Source organism: Eumetopias jubatus, unplaced genomic scaffold, assembly GCF_037043125.1.
Source record: "Eumetopias jubatus isolate StellerSeaLion01/CBP00866 unplaced genomic scaffold, mEumJub1_p1.0 scaffold_10, whole genome shotgun sequence".
NCBI classification, from domain to species: Eukaryota; Metazoa; Chordata; class Mammalia; order Carnivora; family Otariidae; genus Eumetopias; species Eumetopias jubatus.
The window spans coordinates 28,749,319-28,765,426 of NW_028274816.1; the positions used below are offsets into that span (position 1 = coordinate 28,749,319).

General features: G+C 39.9%; 1 protein-coding gene across 1 annotated transcript in view; it reads left to right on the forward strand.

The window, feature by feature from the left end:
• The window catches only part of LOC148163179 (uncharacterized), a 184,910-nt gene that overhangs the window by 117,605 nt on the left and 51,197 nt on the right, over positions 1–16,108 (forward strand). Inside the window, exons 6-8 of the mRNA XM_088027497.1 lie at positions 5,169–5,266; positions 7,079–7,191; positions 14,880–14,979. The gene's annotated coding sequence lies outside the window, so the exon portion shown is untranslated. The remainder of the gene's footprint in view (positions 1–5,168; positions 5,267–7,078; positions 7,192–14,879; positions 14,980–16,108) is intronic.

Genomic DNA, 16,108 nt, shown 5'->3' on the forward strand with positions numbered 1-16,108 from the left:
GGGAAGTGAAGTTTCTTTCTTAACACATTAATTCTTTACATTGACTGGGCACCCTTTGTCAGGTACTGTGCCAGGTTCCAGACTCTGTGCTTGGCTTTTTACTAAATTGAGATATTTTCACATGAAGATTGTTTGTAAGATTGACTTCTTCATGTAAATTAAAGCCTCTTGAAATTTAAGCAGCCTTTGATTTCTGGTAAGAGAATAAATATTCTTTTATACTTGTGATAATTGTTCACACTGCCAACATCCCATGGGAAGGAAAAATTATGTATATGGGAGCCCAACTAATAAAGGACATTTTGATTCGTCCAAGTGACTACACAGTGGAAATGTGAATTATCATAGGTTGTGAATCACGTTAATTGATTAATGTTACAAACCTCCGGTTATTGTTAAACATACGTTGAAAACAGGGAGGATTGGAGATTAAAAATGGCCTCTATTGTATCTTTGCATTTGGGTACCTCAGAGAGTTGGGTTTTTTTAAAACATCTTTTGCCTCATAAAAACTGGAAACAAATTTCACTTGATCAGAGAGGTGACTATTCTCTCTCTCTCTCTCTTTTTTTAAAGATTTTATTTATTTATTAGAGAGGGATAGAGAGAGAGAACACACAGGAGCAGGGGGAGGGGCTGAGGGAGAAGCAGACCCCCTGCTGAGCAGGAAGCCTGACACAGGGCTCAATCCCAGGACCCGATCCCAGGACCCGGGATCATAATCTGAGCCGGAGTCAGACATTTAGCCAGCTGAGCCACCCAGGTGCTCCAAGAGGTGACTATTCTCAATACCACCTTTCTTTCAGCTGGATCTTCAGTTTTACTATATTTTTGAAGTTTGGCATGTGAAGCCCGGTCACTCTCTGAAGTCCTCTCACATAACATTTAACCTCTACTAATTTTATAATTATTTTTGCTCTTTTGAGTCTACTACAGACCATTTCTAAATATTTTGTGAGAATAACGTCCGCTTCTTTTCTCTTAGAATGTGATCATATTGGTTTATTGTAGGAATTCCAATGCACAAGTGATGGTTGTTCTAGGAAGTGGGGAAGAGAGGAAGAGAAGTTACCAAAGCAAGTGTGCAATGTCCTCCCTAAGACTTGCAAAAAGACCTAGGTCTTCAGATTGTATATGTGCGGCAAGTTCCCAACAATAGGAAGAGAAAAAAAACCTTCACTCTTAAGCATTTGGTGGATTAAATAGAAACCCACACAAAAGTTTCTAGGGAGGGAAAAAAATGATCACTTCAAGGCGGGGAGGGAATTACAATGGTATCACAAATCTCAACCACAGAAATAAGATGGTACAGAATGACTGAGCGGTGTTGTTACGATTCTGAAGAAATGATTTTCAACCTTCAATTCTTTAATCAAATAAGCAAATGTCTTATAGAATAGAGACAATATGAAGACATGTAATTACTTAGAAAAATGAATGCACTGTGTGCTTAGCCTCAGGAATTCACTTGAGACTATGATCCAATGAAACTAAAGGAATGACACGTGGTATAGGTGCTATATGAAATAGCTTGCCTTCTATTTTGTATTTTCTAGTATTTTAAGGTCTTTATTTTATTTTGCATTCTTTTCCTGTCAGTTTCTTTAATACATATTTAAAAAATTACTATGGTTAAGAATAGTATCTTGACTTCCTCACGGTGTACTGCAAGTTAAGTGGGATGTATGGCTACAGGGTGGGGGGATTTACCCAAGCTCAAAAGCCTATCATGACCTCTAAAAACATATCAATCATTAAAGAAAGTGTAACTCATTCCACTGACAGTGGAGGGACTCCTATAGGAACTTTTCACATGAAATGCCTCTCCAAAGGGAAAATGAGACCAGCTTCATTCAAAACCAATGAGAGAAGATCACAGATATTGGGAATCAACACATTTCAGTGGAGAAGAATTACCAGCAAAACAGAATAAACTGTACATATCACCCCAAAATAACATGTGGAAAATTTAAAGGGAAAACCCCCTAAAATCAAATATTCAAAAACTAAGAACAAAAATGGAGAAAAACCAGGAAAAAATATCACCAGAGTTGGCTGAGTTCAGGATAGAAGTTGAAATAAGATATGTCAGAATAAAGATACTTCAGAAATGGCTAATAAATTTAAAATGGTGCCAAGGGAGAATAGATTTGAGTGAAAATTTAATAAAAGGAATTGAAGAAAGAAACACAAACAAGATAATTAAAATTAAATAAAGGAAGAAGTAAACTGTCAGAGAAAAGAGCAGTTGAAAGATATTTCTTTTTTTTTTTAAGATTTTGTTTATTTATTTGACAGAGAGAGCGAGAGAGAGCACAAGCAGGGGGAACAGTAGAGGGAGAAGGAGAAGCAGGCCTCCCAGTGAGCAGGGAGCCAGATGTGGGGCTCAATCCCAGGACCCTGGGATCACAACCTGAGCCGAAGGCAGATGCCCAACCATCTGAGCCACCCAGGTGCCCTGAAATGAAAGATATTTCTTATCTATTTTTTCTCTCTGTTATCTATCTCTGAACCAATCATCTACCTTCCTACCACTTATCTGTCTGTATATCAATACATTATATACATTATATTTTTTGAACCATTTGGAGGTACGTTGCATGCACCAGGCCCTTTACCCCTTAGTACTTCTGTATTAATATTATTATTATTAATAATATTACATAACTCTATGTTATATAATATGAACAAGGATATTTATTTGCATAACAACAGTACAGTTATCAAATTCAGGGAATTTAACATCAAATAATACTGTTGTTTATTCTATAGGTCATATTCCAAGTACATCAATTGCTTCAATAACATCCTCCTTAACTGTCTTTTTACAGTAAAGGATCCAGTTCCGGACCCACGCTGAATCTTGTTCTCATGTCTCTAGTCTCCTTGAATCAGAACGAGTTCTGGGGCACCCGGGTGGCTCAGTCAATTAAGTGTCCGACTCTTGGTTTCTGCTCAGGTCATGATCTCTGGGTTGTGGGTTGTGGGTTGTGGGATCAATCGCTGAGTTGGGCTCTGCACTCAGCGCAGAGTCTGCTTGAGATTCTCTCCCTTTCCCTCTCCCTCCCCCTCTGCCTCTCTCTGCGCCCCCTCTACCACTCTCCCCACTCACATGGGTGGCATGCTCTCTCTCTCTCAAATAAATAAAATTTATATATAAAAAAAGAAGAGTTCCTTAGCCTTCTTTGGTCTTTTGTGAAAAAAAACACAGGCCAGATATTTTACAGAATGTCCCTCAGTTAGGGTTTCTTTGATGTTTCCTCATTAGTCAATCATGGTTATGCATTTTGGATATGTGCAGTGATGTGTCCTTCTGAAGCAATTATGTCTGGGAGCCCATATGACTCTTTCTGTTGGTGTTTTGTCTCTTTTCGTGAATTTTGATTACTTGGCTAAGTTGTTATCTATCTTCACCCTTATGAGTTTATTTTATTTTGTAATTTGCTAAAAGTTATGGAAAGATACTCAAAGGCTATGTAAATAGCCTTCTTTTCTTCAAAGTTTACCCCAGTTTAAATTTAACATCCATTCATGATGCTTGCTTGGAAATGTTCCAGGCTCTTCTGGTGGCTACCCCACGGTTGCCCCAGCGAGCCCTGTTTTCCTTTGAGAGGGGAATGGCATTTAGAAAGCAAGGCTTGGGATCTAGTTCTCCTGGGGTGTCACTGGCTGTGGGCCCCTTAGTAGAAACTACTGAAACCATATTTTTCTTGCTTCAAAATTCCAGTCCTATCATTCAAGGTTATTCTCTGGCTTTCCTTGTTCATTGTTTGTTTCTCACTTCTGTCGGGAGAAACATGACTCACATATCTATATATTTACTCATTGTTTAGTCCTACAATACACACAAACCAGTTTTAATTTATTAATAGTGTCAAAGAGTTTTCCAGGGTGGTTGTGCCAATTAATACTCCCAGGCAGCGTGTGATATTTCCAAGTGTTCACAGCCTCGCCGACACTTTAGGGATGTCTGTATTTTTCATATTGTTTATTTTAAGCCATTCCTGTCTATGTACATTGGTGTCTCATTGTGGTTTTAATTTTCATTTGTATGTTCTTGATGACTGATGAGGTTTTAACCTATTTGTTTGTTTACCTGCCATTTGGATATCTTTTTTGGGGGGTGGTGGTTAAAATGTATGTTCCTTTTTTCTACAGCATCGTCTGTCTTTTTGTATAGTTTCTAGACACACACACTCACATTTTAACATTGTAGATAAGAGTAATTTGTGGTATTTATTTTTGGAGACGGTTTTCTCTCCTTTTCTTTGCTGCCCTGAGCTCATTAATATTTTCTCCTTTATGTTATTTTAAAAGTTTATTATTTTGCCTTTACTATTTACATCTTCACAACCTCTAGAATGCTTTTGTGTATTGTATGGGGAAGGGTCAAGAATGATTTTTTTCCACGTTGAAATTTTACTGAAAGGACTATTCTTTTTGGCACTTCCCTGGAGTGTCCCCCTTTATTTTTATTTATTATTATTATTATTACTTTTAAGTAGGCTCCATGGGGGAGCTTGAACTCATGACCCCGAGATCAAGACCTGAGCTGAAATCAAGAGTCAGATGCTTAACCAAAGGAACCACGGAAGCGCCCCTGAGTATCCCCTTTGTAAAAATGCACATGGACATATTTGAATAGCTGTGCTTTTGAACTCTATTCTGTTTAATTGGAACTCAAAATTGTCTTAGGTTGTGACCTTTTAAATATACACATACATTTTAACAGCAGTTTTTCAATTTCCACATGATAAAAATATAGCTGGGCTTTGCATTTGGGTTGTATTGAATGCATATATCAGTTTAGAAGGAGTTATGTCTACAATGTTGTGTCTTGCAATTCATGGACACTTGTCTTCTGTTTAGATCTTTTCTATTTTCTCTTAATATTGTATTTAGTTTTCCATGACAAAGTATTGTACATATTCTGTGAGGGTAATCCGTAAGTATTCTTTATGCTTTTATAAGGATCATTTAAAAAACTAATTTTCTACTTTCTGGTAGATAACAATGAAACTTTTTCATCCTGACTTTACTGAGCAATTTTGCTCGATTCACTTTAATAGTGTTTCTGTGGAATATTTTTGGATATGTCACATAAATAACTGTGTTGTCTATGACTAATCACAGGTATATTTACTTTTGTATTCCTTATGCTTTGGTAGTTCTTTTACTTACATCGGTGCACAGCTAAAAATCTCAAATGCGGTGTTGGATAGACGTGACGGTAGATGGTACTTTGTCATGTTCCTGATCTTAGGAGGTAAGGCTTCCATATTTTACCATTAAATGTTTACCATTTTACCATTAAGTATTTTGTAATCCCTCAATATCAAACTAATGTCAGATTCTTCTATATCTACTTTGCTCATGTTTTTATAATGAATTTTTTCAAGTGCTTTTCTGGCACCTATTGAGAAGATTTTTTTTTCCCTCTTCTTCTGGAATGAATTGTTTGGTTTTTCTTTCTTCTCTTTCTTTCTTTCTTTTTTTTTTTTCTGTTTAGTGTTCCTAATGTGGGAACAATGTTGCATTCCTGGAATAAATGCAAATAGATTATGATGTATTATCTTTACGTATTTATGCATAATATTGAAATCAACTTTACAACTATGTTCATGATAGATATTAATCTGTAATTAACTTTTCTTGCAATGTCCTTTTCAGATTTTAATATGAAATTTGGGTCAGACTCATGAAATAAATTGGGGCATATTCCCTCTTTATTTTGGATTTTTTAAAAAAAAGATTTTATTTAATTATTTAGAAAGAGAGACAGAGAGCAGGGGGAGGGAGAGAGAGAATCTCAAGCAGACTCTGGGCTAAGCACAGAGCCAGACATGGGGCTCAATCTCATGACCCTGAGATCATGACTTGAACCGAAATCAAGAACTGGCCGCTTAACCAACTGAGCCACCCAGATGCCCCTATTTTGGATTTTTAAAACTCCTTTTGCCCTGTGTATGAATCATCAGGTGCTTAAAGGGAAGGGGACCCAGAATGCTGAGTTCACTGTTCTGGTCTTTCCAGCAACTTGGCTCCTTGAGTCTTGGCTGACTTGGTAACTCTTTAATACCTTGGACCCGATGTTTTCTGTATTTTATTCATCTTTTAAAGATTTTCTTGCTGAGAGGTTCATTTTTGCTACAAGCTGTCCCGTCATAATTGGAAGTGGATGCCTCTTCCTCATTTTTAACCCCGTCTCTTCTCTTGCTATTTTTCACAAAGGTTAGATAGATCAAGAATTTTTTGGCTTGTGTGTTACAAGTATTCATTAGAGACTTTTAGACTGCTGTCTGTGCTCACCTTCTCATGGTTGAGTGCTTTAGGAATGAAGAAGAGTATTTACTGAGACAAATGCTTCCGTCAGCCTGACAATGCTCTTTTCAAACTGGGTGCCTCTTGAAGCAAGTGCTGCACGGTTCATTACCCATATGGTGCCCTACTCTCATCTTTTAAGATTTGCTTTAGATGATGCTGGTCTGCAGAGGTTTCTGTTTTCTGGTACATACAAGTTTAAGTTGTTTTAGAAGTTGTAGAAAAGGAATATGTTCTTGGTTTCACCAATAAAGAATGCTTGTTTTAAATTTTTTAGGGAGGAGGGGCAGAGGGTGAGGGAGGGAGAGAATCTTTTTTTTTTTTTAAAGATTTTATTTATTTATTTGAGAGAGAGAATGAGAGATAGAGAGCACGAGAGGGAAGAGGGTCAGAGGGAGAAGCAGACTCCCTCCTGAGCAGGGAGCCCGATGTGGGACTCGATCCCGGGACTCCAGGATCATGACCTGAGCCGAAGGCAGTCGCTTAACCAACTGAGCCACCCAGGCACCCGGAGGGAGAGCATCTTAAGCAGGCTCCACACCCAGTACAGAGCCTGATGCAGGGCTTGATCTCACAACTCTGAGATCATGACCTGAGCAGAAATCCAGAGTTGGAGGCTTAACCTGTTTTAATTTTGATAGAAAGTCTTATAAACATACCCTGGAGAGGTTTCTTTGGGTAGACTATGGAAAGATGTTAAATCAGGCAACAAGGCAAACACACACAAAATAATTTTTAACAAATAATATTTTCACAGGGAGTGACATCAGCAAGATGGCAGAATAGGAGGTCCCACTGGATGCCTGCTCAGCAACAATCATTTGGCAGCCAAATGGACAAAAGTGCCTTTGTGGGAGCTTTGGGATCCAGGTAGGAGACTGTAAAACACTAACATTGCCCAAGACCAAAGAGGGCTGTTTTGAGAAGCAGGCCCATGCTCAGGTTTTTGAATTGCTGACGGTGGTCCTAGCTACAGACCCAGAAACAGCTCCTCCCCTCTGGGGATATGGTTATATTTCTGTTTGGCCTTGGTCCTGCCACCAGCAACATCTGCCAAGGGACTCTGCAGGTGTCACGCCAGCCCATGCCTCAGGTATAGACAAATGATACAGAATTGAGAGCCCAGAAATAAGCCCACACATACACAGTCAACTCATATTTGACAAGGGAGCCGAGAATTGAGAAAGGATAGTCTCTTCAATAAATGGTGTTGGGGAAATTGGATATTTGTATGCCAAAGAACGAAACTGGACCCCCATCCTCCATCTTATTTTACACGACTTAAACAAAATTAACTCAAAATGGATTAAAGACTCAAATGGAAGACATAAAAGCATCAAACTCCTAGATTAAAACAGGGAAAACCCCCTTGACATTGGTCTTGGCAGTGGTGTTTTGGATATGACATCAAAAGTACAAGGAACAAAAGCAAAAATCAACAAGTGGGACTGCATCCAACTAAAAGGCTTCTGTACAGTGAAGGAAACAATAAAATGATAAAGCAACTTACAGAATGGGAGAAAATATTTGCAAACCATCTATCTGGTAAGGGGTTAATATCCAAAATCTATGAGGAACTCCTACAACTCAATAGCAAAAACCAAAGAATCTGATTAGAAAATGGGCAGAAGACTGAATAGACATTTTCCCGAAGACATACAAATGACCAACAGGTATAGGAAAAGGTGTTCAACATCACTAACGATCAGGAGAATGCAAATAAAAACCACAATGAGGTATCACCTCATTGCTGTTAGGATGCTGTTATCAAAAGACAAGAGATGCAAACACTGGTTAAGATTTGGAGAAAAGGAAATCCTTGTGCTCTGTTGGTGGGAATGTAAATTGGTACAGCCATTCTGGAAAACAGTATAGAGGTTCCTCAAAAAACTAAATATAGAACTATCATATGATCAGCAATTCCACTTCTGGATATATATCCAAAGGAAAGGAAATGAAATTTGTATCTCAAAGAGTTATCTGCATTCTCATAGTCATTGCAACATTGTTTATAATACCCACGATATGGAAAGTAACTAAAGGTCCATCAGTGGATGAAGAAAATGGGACACACACACACAGAGAGAGAGAGAAATATTATTCAGCCATAAAAAGATGGGAATCCTGACATTTTCAATGACATGGATGAACCTGGGGGACATCACACTAAGTGAAATAAGCCAGACACAGAAAGACAAAACCTGCATGATCTCACTTACATGTGGAATCTCAAGATGTGAACTCACAGAACCAGAGAATAGATTGGTGTTTGCCAGAGGGCAGGGTGGGTGAAATGGGTGAAGGGCATCAAGAGGTATATAAAACTTCCAGTTATAAAATAAATAAGGCATGGGGATGTAATGGGCAGCATGATGACTAGAGTCGATAATACTGTGTTGCAATTTGGAAGTTGCTAAGAAAGAAAATCTTACAAGTTTTCATCACGAGATAAACATTTTGTAACTTCGTATGGTGACAGATGGTAACTAGACTTAGTGTGGTGATCATTTTGCAATGTATACAAATGTCAATCACTATGCTGTACACCTGAAACTAATGTCAATTATACTTCAAGAAAAAAGTAAAAAGAAAGAGAAGCTGCTGCTGAGAGCATAGTTGATTGACAGCACCAGCTGCCACCACTTTGGTTTCTCCGCTGCATTCATGCTGAGATCGTGCTTCTCCTGGACTGTCTTCCGTCTAGACTGAGCACCATGGAGTCTATGCTCTAGGCTTAACACAAGAGTCCTTTAGCGAGTGACTTTTAATCACGGATGTGCCACTGGCCTGGTTGAAGTTTTCTTAAAACTGCTGTAGATGAAGGCTTTTCCTCCCCACCCCTTCCTTCTCTCTTTTCTCTTGCAGGTGTCATTCTGCAATATAGTCTGAGAGCTCCCTCCCTCTTTATCCACCACAGGCTTATCCCTCATGCCTAACCCTAACTTGGCTTCTGCTTCTGTGAAGACTTACATTGACAGGCATGCAATGAAAAGCTTGGTTGGAGGGGCACCTGGGTGCTTCATTTGGTTAAGCGTTGGACTCTTGATTTCGGCTCAGGTCATGATCTCAGGGTGGTGACACTGAGTCCTGCATGGGGCGTGGAGCCTGCTTAAGATTCTCTGTCTCCCTCTTTCTCTCTGCCTCTACCCTCTGCTCACACTTGCCCGCTCTCTCTCTCTCCCTCAAAAAAAAAAGTTGGTTGAGGACATCCCTACACTCAATTGGCTTGCACTGGGTCTTTTATTTTTCCATGTCAATAAAAGTATCAAAGTAACATGCTGTACACCTTAAACTTACATAATGTTACACATCAAATTCATCAAAAAAAGATAATCCAGATTAAATATAAATCTTGCAATGTTATTACCTGATTTAGCTGGTTCTAAATTTCATGGAAAATGACTGTATAGTCCCTGATGTAATAAAGAAAACAAAAACAGAAAAAGAAAGTAGGAAGGGGATTAAGTCAGCAAAGAGGGAATTACTGTGCCACATTCTCAAAGAAGGTCTGATTCTTGATGTACCTAGATGTACCTTGCTAGTCAAGGTACACTGAAACTTGGTTTGGATTTAGGCATACAGTTAATTCTTATTGTGGTATTTGGAATTTGTTGCTTTTTGATTGGGCAGTATTTTTCCTTGGAGCATAAAGGTGCATCTTAAATGATATGGTAACAAATTTCATATTTAGTTACTTAGCAGAGAAGGCCTATAATAAAACAGTTCAAATAAATACTTCAGGTACCTGTTTCTGGAATGAAGACTGCTACTTGTTTTCAACTTATTTTAGCAATATATTTTGACTCTTGTCGTCATCCGATTTATTTCGCCCCTTTCGAGGTGGGCCTGACCCTCAGTGATGGTGGGTAAGGGGCAGGGAGAACAGCTTGTGCTGCTTGCTGTCTGTCTAGCAACACAAGGCGATGTGGGAAAACTTCCTGGAGAGTGAGCTCCACTCCTACTCATATCTCCCCTACCCCCCACCCCCAACCACGAAACAGTGCTGGCCAGCAGGAACTGAGCGAGACAACCTGCTTTAACATGCCCTGACTTATTTATAGCGGTTACAACTTAACCTGTAGGAGAAATAGCCTGGTACCAACTCTGAGACATACTCAGGTTCTCTGGCTGAACACATGCTCTTCCTCCTGGAGCCAGGGTATTCCCTATATGATTCCATCCATTGTCCCCTACACAAACACTTTCTAAACTTCACCCCGTCTCCTCCCTCTTTTTTGGATCTCAAGATTGCCAGACCATATACGCTCTTCCTGTTTCTCATGTCTGCATCTCCATGATGTAGACTGAGCCATGTCTATTTCTACCATTTCAATATGTCTTCTTTCCACAAAGCGAATAATCACACCGAACATGTCTAAATGTGTATGAATAAGTAGAGAGATGTTGCTAATGTGCATTTTCTATGAGTATATTTCTTAATATCATTTTCATTTTAATAAAATAAATTTCCCTACTGATCATATCAGGATATTTAGATTTAACTTTATTTTTGCTGTTATCATGAATGCTAAATATGCAGATTTGTATCAGTCAAGCCACTGAGCCACCCAGGCACCCCCAAACTTACCTTTTAAAACACAGGCTTACATGTGGTAGTTTTCACTGAGGCTCTGGTTGAGAATGTAGGAAATGGAATTTAATCTATAAAATTATCCCTTAGTTTCTCATCTCCTCTACTTGAGTTTACATTTGTTTTTAAAGATTTTATTTATCTGACGCAGAGAGAGGGAACACAAGCAGGGGGAGTGGGAGAGGGAGAAGCAGGCTCCCTGCTGAGCAGGGAGCCCAATGTGGGACTCGATCCCAGGACCCTGGGATCATGACCTGAGCCGAAGGCAGACGCTTAACTGACTGAGCCACCCAGGTGTCCTGGGTTTATGTTTTAGAATTTAGCTTCCGTTTTTTAAAATAATTTTATTGTTATGTTAATCACCATACATTACATCACTAGTTTTTGATGTAGTGTTCCATGATTCATTGTTTGTGCATAACACCCAGTGCTCCACGCAGAATGTGCCCTCTTTAATACCCATCACCAGGCTAACCCATCCCCCCACCCCCCACCCCTCTAGAACCCTCAGTTTGTTTCTCAGAGTCCATCGTCTCTCATGGTTCGTCTTCCCCTCCGATATCCCCCTCTTCATTCTTCTCCTCCTGCTATCTTCTTCTTTTTTTTTTTTTAACATATATTGTATTATTTGTTTCAGAGGTACAGATCTGTGATTCAACAGTCTTGCACAATTCGCAGCTTAGCTTCCCTTCTTGAATAATGACCACCCTTTCCTTGGCTTCGTAATAAACTTTTCATCTATTACTGACCTTGAGGCCTTTTCACTAAGTGTGAGCATCCTTTGTTGCCAGAATTGCCAGATTTAAAAAAACAAAATAAAACAAAAATACAGTATATCTTATGCAGTATTTGAGAGCTTCTTATTTTAAAAATTGATGTATTGTTTATCTAATATTCAAATTTAACTGGGCATCCTGTATTTGACCTGGCACTCCTGTTCTTAGGGGAAGAAAAAAATGAAGTTAAAATTGTACTTTTCCTAAGTGGCCAGGAAACAAGGAAATAGATATTATGGCTGAGAATTTTGTGTTTTCTATGGGTTTCCTTTGTCCGTGTGTACCTTCACCCTCCTGAACTTCTGTACTAGTATAAAGTAACTAGATGGTGTTAATTTATGGAAGTGATTTTTTCAATGTGAAAATTTAACTTGCTCAATTTATAACTTTTCTTTATTTGAATATCCCAGTTGTAAACTAAATCCAAATTTTTATACAGTAGTTGGTGCATAATTTATGAGGATTAAATTTATCAGTTACATCAAAAGTTATATTCCAACTTGAAGATTCAGATTTTCTGAATAGATATCTTCACAGTTCCTCTCTCTGAGTCCAGAGACCAGTACTCATTAGCAAGAAGTTCAATGGCATCAAGAAAGGACTCTGGGAATTAGGGTATTTATGTTCTGGTCTTAGCACTGCCCCTGGAAATGGGGCATCAGTCTTGTGTCTCTATTTCTTCATCTGAAAAATGAGGCAGTTGGACTCCATCTGCATGTCTCACAGTGTGAGTGCTTCTGGGGTCAAGCAAGTTATAAAAAGCTGCAAACTTTTTTGGGATATCCAAACTGTAACTACATTTTAGCAACACAAGACTCAACAAATACCAGCAACAAATAACAGACAATGCAAAGTGTGTGTACCCCAAGCTTTTGGATGACAAACACTGTTCTGCGCAATCTACCAACTCTGCAGGGGCCACCTGGAGGACTCTGGGTTTGGTGAGTGTACTGTTTTCTTCAGCTCTAACCCAGAAAGGCCTGGCTTTAGTGAAATGAAACAATGGCTCATATTTCAGGAGGTTGAGCTATTGTGGATCAAACTGTGCAAACAGTGAGAAAGCCTGCAATATTCAGAGCACACAGTGAGTACCGGGAGGCTCATTACCGGGAGGCTAATGAGCCGCCTTCTGACTCATTCATAGACCATGTCAACTCCCCCCACAGCATCTTCTTTGACTATTAGGAAGGCTGCATCAATGTATGTATAATCTGCCCTTCCCAATTTCCTCTCAATTCTCCGATCTGATGAGGGTGTTGTCATGGAAGGTTTGTGTTAGAGTGTATTCTCACTGTATTTTAAAATTTTCTTGGGGAGCCGTGGCTCCTTTTTTCGCTTCTCAACTCCTTTTCTCCTTTGGCTCTCGCTAAATGCCTACACGGGGTCTCAGAAATTAAAATGTCACTTCCGTTCCTATTATTCCAATTCTAGTCTGGGGTATATTCTCAATTCACATTTATGTCACATAAGAGTTTAAAAACCCGGGATCCTAATTTATTTTGTAGTTGGAATCCTTCTCTCCTTAAGTCTGTTCAAATGACTTTAGGCAGAAAATCATCGGCTTTTAAAGTCATTGATGTGGCTTCTGAGCAACGGAACTGCTGCGATTGATGTCTCGGTCCCAAAATACCCAATCTTCTCAGAACATGGTAGGGAGATGTGAGGAGGTGTGAGTGCCTGGATATAATGCTATGAGCTGAATTATGTCCCCCCAGATGCACGTGCTAGACTCCCAACCCCCAGTACCTCAGAATGTGACTGTGTTTGGAGATGGGGTCTTTAAAGAGGTGATTAAGTTAAAACGAGGTCATTAGGGTAGGTCCTCATCCAATATGACTGGTGTCCTTAGAAAAAGAGGAGATTAGGAAACAGGCATGAGTGGAGGGAAGGCCCTGTGAAGGCACAGGGAGAGGTGGCCAGCTTCAAGCCAAGGAGAAGTGCCTCAGAAGAAACCAGCCCTGCCAATACCTAGAACTTGGATGTCCGGCTCCCAGGATTGTGAGAAAAAAAATATCTGCTGTTTAAGCTACCCAGTCCGTGGTATTTATTATCGTAGCCCAAGCAAATGAAAAACATCCAGGTGCCCTAGATGTGGAGTCCCACCACCTTGCCACACACCGGTGCCCTGTGAAGGTGACTCTTGCGGCCAGGGTAAGTTCACCTGGCTTCTCAGCTCCTGTGTTGATGTCATAGTGTTGGCAGTCCCTTTCGCATGATTTCCAGAATGATCCATGAATAAGCATCTTTATAAAGAAATAGCCTCCAAATACACAGGTGTGTATTTTCACAGAAGCCATCCATTGCCCATGAGCAGTTCTCATCATTTCCTGACAAAGGAATATTATAGAAACAAAGTTGAAAAACAGTCTGTTGTGTGGAGCAGCTTTGGTTCAGCTGCAAAGCTAAACTCGCCCCTCAGTGCTAAATTGGAATTGGCTGTGAATGATTACAAATGAAAATCTGTCACCGCTGAAGGTTCTTATCTGCAACAAAAGGCAAGAACAGGTATTTCTTTTTTTTTTTTAAGATTTTATTTATTTATTTGACGGAGAGAGACAGCGCGAGAGGGAACACAAGCAGGGGGAGTGGGAGAGGGAGAAGCAGGCCTCCCGCTGAGCAGGGAGCCCGATGCGGGGCTCGATCCCAGGACCCTGGGTTCATGACCTGAGCCGAAGGCAGACGCTTAACGACTGAGCCACCCAGGCGCCCCAAGAACAGGTATTTCTTAGTATTCCTGTATTCTAGCAGGTGGTTTATATACCTGGACTCCTGAATGCTTTTGGGGGCCTTATTAAATATATTGCTTTTCTGGACTCCACAGGAGAAAAATCACTTTAAGGAGAAAAGCTCTAAGCAGTGCCATGACAAGTTCCTGTACATACTCCTGTCTTGTCTTCTAATCCCATTGAATTTGCTCAGCAGATAAAAAAAAACTACCATTCTCCTCCCATTTGTCTAAACACATTCAGCCTCTTGTTTAAATTAACTTCATTCATATATTTGTTTCACAATCTGATTTAATTTGAACTTCTACTAACCTTTAATCAATTACAGAAATCATTCTTTCCCCTTGATTTAGTGCTACAGAGTACTTGTTCTAGCATCTAGGGATTGCAGACATAATTGCAGTTTTATCTAGATCTCAGTCATTGGCTCCACCCTTATTTCTATTCCTATATCTGTCTATCCAGGAACAAAGAGAATGCAAAATATACTCTGATATCAGAACAACAAAGGAAAACAAAATGCATATTTACAGGTGAAAGAATCTTCCAGAGCTGCTGAAGACAGGTAAAAATTCTGCCTCTGAACCTGCTAGCGACCCAGTAAGAAAGAAAGCATACTCGTTGGCAAAGAGAATAGTGTAAGTGAAGGGGGGAGAAAAAAGATACTTATGAACTGTATGACCTTGAGCAAATGAAGTCATGACTCTGTGGCTCAGTTTCCTCCTAAGTTAAATGTGGATGATAAAAGTGGCTTCTTTATATACGCATTTGATGAGGATTGACTCAAATGTGCCAGTATTAGTAAAGCATTTAGAACATTGGCTGGCACAAGTAAGCCCTATTGAAGTGTTTTTAAAATAAAAAATAAAATAAATGCTAAGGGAATTTCTCAAGGAATGTAAAGTTTCACCCAGCACCTAATTTTATGTATTTACTTATTAGATTTATTTATTTATATTGAGAGAGAGAGCGAGCAAGTGTGTGTGTGGGGGGGCGGGGGAGGGGCAGAGGGAGAGACTCATGCAGACTCCCTGCCAGGGAGGAGCCCATTAAGGGGCTCCGTCCCACAACTCATGAGATCATGACCTGAGCCGAAATCAAGAGTCAGACGCCCAACCACCCAACCGACTGAGCCACCCAGGCACCCTGCCCCTCCCCCATACCTAATTTTAAAGGCTAGCTCTCATTGGGAGCTTCACCTTATCAGTAAGACAGTGAGAGTCAAGGGATTTCTCCACTGCAAACACGTTTGTGGGCTTCATGGAACGTTTACTGAGCCCATCCTTCAATAAGCACTGAGGCCACATTAATATGTTCCACACGTGCAATGTTCTGATGATCAGGGTTTCATTCTAGATTTAAAAGAAGTGGAGGGGCTCATTTCCTTCAAAAAACCCTACCTAAATATCACGTCTCTTATCTGGGTGTTTTATAAATTGTGCAGTAGAATCACGGGGTTATAGTCTCTGCTAGGGCTTCCCGTGAAAACGCTGCTGGTAGCACCAGGGATTCAGTGTGGCATTTGCTGGTCGGTCGCAGACACACCCGCTTTCGTTTTGGGCTGTGCCCCTGGCTGGCTGTGTGATCTTGGGCAAGTTACTTCTTTGGATCCCCGGCTTCACCGTCTGAATCTCTGCAATCTCAAAAAAGTTCTTTGAGAATGAAGGAGACAATGCAAGTGTAGAATTAACTCC